We start from the raw sequence: 5,000 nt of genomic DNA, 5'->3' as shown, positions 1-5,000 counted from the left end.
ACGACACTGAGGAATGCAAAGAAGCACAGGCGATACCACCTGACGTATTATTATTGATACATCCATATCAAACCAGTCGAATAATGACGACTATGACAGACTTGATCAGTGCAGCTGTTTTCAATCTTTAACTTCACATCCTTGGCATCCTTGAATAATATGACACACTAGCACCTGCTCAGCACCTCACAATCAATACAATCTGCATCCAATCAATCATTCCCTCTCTGTGTTATTGTGCATGTCCTGGATTTGCTGTATCATCTGACTGTTAATGCACCACATTTCCCACACTGATCAATAACGATCTATTGATACGCACTGAACTGAATCAACCCAATCTGCAGTATTTATGCAGCATGACATCAGAGTAAACAGTGTGTGTCTGCAGTGGAGCTGAACACTGTCTTCAACAGGACTGCAGCTGACAGACACACACACACACACACACACACGCGCGCGCGCACTGCATAAGCGCTCAGTTTCCTCACACCCACGTTCAACAGATCCAGACGGATGCCGGTGACTCCCGCAGCATCAGCACCACTGCGGCGCACACACACACACACACACACACAAATACACACACACGCACGCACGCACGCACACGAGCCCAGCGCGTGTACTCACGGTCCGCAAGAACTGGATCTCATCTTCGGCCTCTCCGTCCGTCATGGTTCGGCGCGGGTTCGGAGCCTCTCGCTGGACAGATGAAGCTCTCAGGCGCGCGACCGCGGCTCTGATGCGGGTGTAACGGGTGTCTCCTGCCGCGCTCTCATTGGACGGATGGCATACACAGAGGGCGGGGTTATGCAGATGAGCGTGCGGCAGCAGCAGGGCGCCCTCTGCTGGTGAACACAGGACAGCGCACACAAGACTCTTAATATACACCGGGGCAGGTTGCTGAAACCATAGACATAATAAATACATAGACGCCCTATTGGCAGCTGGAGCGTACGTCAACGGCGCCGCCATATTGCGGAGGGCAACTTTAAAATACTTCTCATTACGAGAATTGAGAAAAATGCCTGTTTCGTGCGCTGCTTCGGGCTGTACAAATCGCCACACATTTGAAAACAGGTCTCGAGGAATTATCTTTCACAAGCAAGACTGAACATTTGTTTCTGGTTGTATTTGGTCATGATATAATTAGTAATAGTAATGTTCAGGGGAGAAAAGCCGCGCAATTTAAAAATACTACTGTTATTGTCTGACGAGATGTAGTTTTAATAGTTTTTCAGTCGACAATGTAGTTGTTTAAAGCTCAAATCTATGGTTTATTTATAAAGATAGCGCCTATTTAAAGATTAGATTTGTTGTGAGATAAAGGCGTTCACCGGGCGTTCAGCGCTCATGTACCCCGCCTGGAACAGCCTTACCTCGGCTAGTGCTTCTGGCGTGTGCCGCTGGCTCTGATGTCTCTAGTCTAGTGGTTGAACATGAGATATAATTCGTCTTGTGTAAATCTAACGGGCGATCTTTGGTCTCACAAAAAGAGACAGGGTTGTGACATTTTATTTTATATAGGCTATGTAGGAATATTTTAAGATATAATTATTTAGATAGGCTACATTCTCTTCACTGTATTTAGGCCTATAATAAAATTACACACATCTTTTTGTTAAATGTCAGTTTAATGATCAATATTATAATGTTTCATATTTGTTTATATTGTCTATATTATTCTGCAATTGATATTACATTGTATTTTCTGTTCTTATTATTATTTTAATAATATTATACCACTTGCAATTATCAATCTATTACAGTTATGCTGTTAAATGATTGTACTATTCATAGTCACTATTTAACTTATTATTTTTTATTGTCTATATACTTTAATTGATATTTCTTATTCCATTGCTATTATTATAGTATTATACATAAACTATATGCTATTATCAATATGTGTATTATTATATTATGTAGCTACTTATGCTATATATTATATAATTATACTATTCATTAGCTGTATACTGCTTGTTTATTTTATTGACTAATCTATTTACTATTACTTCTCACTTTATCTTATATTTACTATTTGCATTGCACTGTAGTTGTAATATGTATTACCATAAAGGATCCATCAGTTATCTTTGTTATTGCTAAAATCGGGTCAATCACAGAAAATGCTTTTTCCACAATAAGAAAACTTTATTTTATTAATATAAAAATTAAATTATCTTCACAATTCTTAACCAATAATAAAAAGCCAGATAGCCTACAGGACAAGCCTGAGCTTTGACAATTCCTTATTTAAAAAAAAAATGTTTTATAAGAAGTATCGAGATTTTAAATAACTAGAGATGGAACTTTTTATACAGCACGTACAAACCACTGAAATCAGTTGATAAATGTTTTTTGTTTGTTTTGTTTTTATCCAGAAAAACCGCAGCTCACCGTTTACTTGCATTTGATTACAGTGCAGTCGTGCCCTCCGCAAAATGGCGGACGCGTTGACGTATCGCAGCAACGTTACAAAGCGGCCAATAGGGCGTCTATGTATTTATTATGTCTATGGCTGAAACTGCTTAGACTAGTCTTACCTCATCGATTTCTTTAAGACTGGTCATAACTTTAAGTCAGTCACATAAAAGGTAGATTGGTATAATTTGAATCCGAAAAGTGAGACTACTAATTAATTGTTGGTCAGACTATTTCTTAAGACACAGTCTTAATGTTTATGTAACTGGCCCTAGGACTTTCATAGGCCTACCTCAAAATGTTTGGAATTCTGTAGCCTATGTAAACGAATATGTCCATGAATATTAAACGACAAAGTTCATCCGTGCGGAAGCCTATTTCTGCCATAGAAGAAAAAAATCAAGCTTTGGAAATTTTTTATTATGACCCAAAAAAGTCGAAAATATGACACCAAGTCATAATTTCGACTTTTTGTGTAATATATATATTACACAATTATATAATTATATATATATATATATATATATATATATATATATATATATATATATATATATATATGTGATATAAAAAAAAGGATTTATTTATTTAATGGCGAAATTATGGCCCAGCTAACAATTTTTGTAATTAACAACGTTCTGTGAACGTTAACTTGTTATTTTTACTTAATTTTATTCATTAATATGTAAGATTTACACAGAAACTGATTCTACGTTAAGCGCCAAATAACTTGACTTCAATACAATACGGCTTTTTAAAAATATTAATCTTATTCACAGACATTAACGTTAACAATCTTACCACTGAATTAGCGGGACGTTCTTCTCTCATTTGGCCAATAAGTTAGCCTAAACAAAAACTTCTCGATTAACTTCATGTTCTCTTCCATAAGACGCGTCAAATCTCTCTGAAATCACACTATACTCTCGTATATTATTAAATATAAGTAAATATTCCATAAAGGGGTCGATAAACTAATGTTAGTCAGTCAGCAAAACGAAATGACCGTTATGTTTAAATTACGCGAGTTCGCGGCTTTCTGTGAAAAACAAGCGCGCGCAGTAAAGTTACTAACAAACCACGTATTTATGATCTGTAGCTTTTAATACAACGCTTAACCTTGTTTAAATATTTTCAGCGATAAAATTGGATTTATCTGAAGATTATAATGCGTTTTGACTTATCTTATCCAGGTTTTAATAAACTGCATCAGCAAAATACACTTTGTTAATGAAAAATAACATTTCAGTTATAATAAACTGCAGGGAACGTTCAGGACAGGTCCTTTTTTGGTTCCCAAAAATAGCCAAATGGGAACAGTGCAACATCTATACAACGCGAACATATGAATGTGTTTATAAATTATATATTTTAGGTGTCTTTAATTACTGTGCAGGTATGTTTTAAACATACACTGTAAAAAAAAAAAATCCTAATTTTACAGAAAATAACTGTGATTTTTTGACGATCATTTTCTTTAATTTTAAATTATACTCAAAACACTGTAAAAGTACAAATAATATCTGTAAAATAAAAATTCAGCTGTTATTTTAGGTATTGTGACATTAATGACAAATTACAGTAATTCACATTTTTTATACAGAAAATTGATTGTATTTTTCATAAAGTATTTTTTCTGTTTTCTTAAATTACATAAAAATGTATGTAAAATTACAAATATAATCTGTAATTTAACAGAAACAAAACAGTTAAATGATAAAATGGTTAAATGACTGTCAGCTCCCCAAAAAAACTGTAAAACATCCTAAATTAAATAAACTGAAAAACACTGTTATTTTACAGGTATTTCCTGAATAATCACGATCATATACCTTCATTGTAAAAAAAAAATCGTAAAAAAATGGTCAAATGACTGGCAGCTACGGCTGCCAAACAAAAACCATAAAATTAAAGTAAAATATACTAATTTAAATAAAGTGTAAAAAACTTTAAAATAAATTTGATGTCACCATGATTGGGATCAGTGTCTGCTTTAGTTGGGGTCATGACCCTTGAGATTTAACTTTTGCTTTTCTCTGGCTGCTTTAACTGTGTATTTGATACACGTTTGTCATAAATGCTGGAGAAAATATCAGATGATCTTGATCATTAATTGATGATGTTATAGTCATCATATGATGATCTCTGATTCACTGATGTGACAGTCAGATCTCTGTATGTGATATCTTAGATTACAGAGTATGTAGGTGGAATTTAGCTTTATACAAAGTCTTTAATTAATGTCATAATTTTTCACATGACCCTTGAATTTTGTGGTATCAGTATTATAATAACCTGCATTTAAAAAAAATATATATATATACACTACACAAATAAAGTTTTGTCGTTTTTTAGTTGTATAGAGACATCAAGAATCAACATATGAATCTCAACAATGGTGACAATTTTTTTTTCATTGTCACCATTGTTGTGATTCATACGCTGATTCTTGATGTCTGAGTGAGTCTATATGATCCTGTCAAATATTTTCTGTATAATGACTTCATAAAATCTGAGTATCACAGCACTGGAGAATGTGTAGAAGCTTTGTCATGCAAAATGAATAACTAATATTT

The 5,000-nt window shown here is 34.2% G+C and overlaps 1 long non-coding RNA gene across 1 annotated transcript in view; it reads right to left on the bottom strand.

The window, feature by feature from the left end:
* The window catches only part of LOC143697186 (uncharacterized), a 52,954-nt gene extending 52,136 nt beyond the window's left edge, over positions 1-818 (bottom strand). The window contains exon 1 of the long non-coding RNA XR_013186218.1: positions 631-818. This is a non-coding gene — a long non-coding RNA (uncharacterized LOC143697186). The remainder of the gene's footprint in view (positions 1-630) is intronic.
* Between the last annotated feature and the right edge of the window lie 4,182 nt (positions 819-5,000).

The sequence above is a fragment of the Siphateles boraxobius genome, unplaced genomic scaffold, assembly GCF_051911475.1.
Source record: "Siphateles boraxobius isolate OS27281-9 unplaced genomic scaffold, OSU_SipBor_1 310, whole genome shotgun sequence".
NCBI classification, from domain to species: Eukaryota; Metazoa; Chordata; class Actinopteri; order Cypriniformes; family Leuciscidae; genus Siphateles; species Siphateles boraxobius.
The sequence above is the reverse complement of the archived record's forward strand: the minus strand, read 5'-3'. Positions and strand labels throughout refer to the sequence as shown.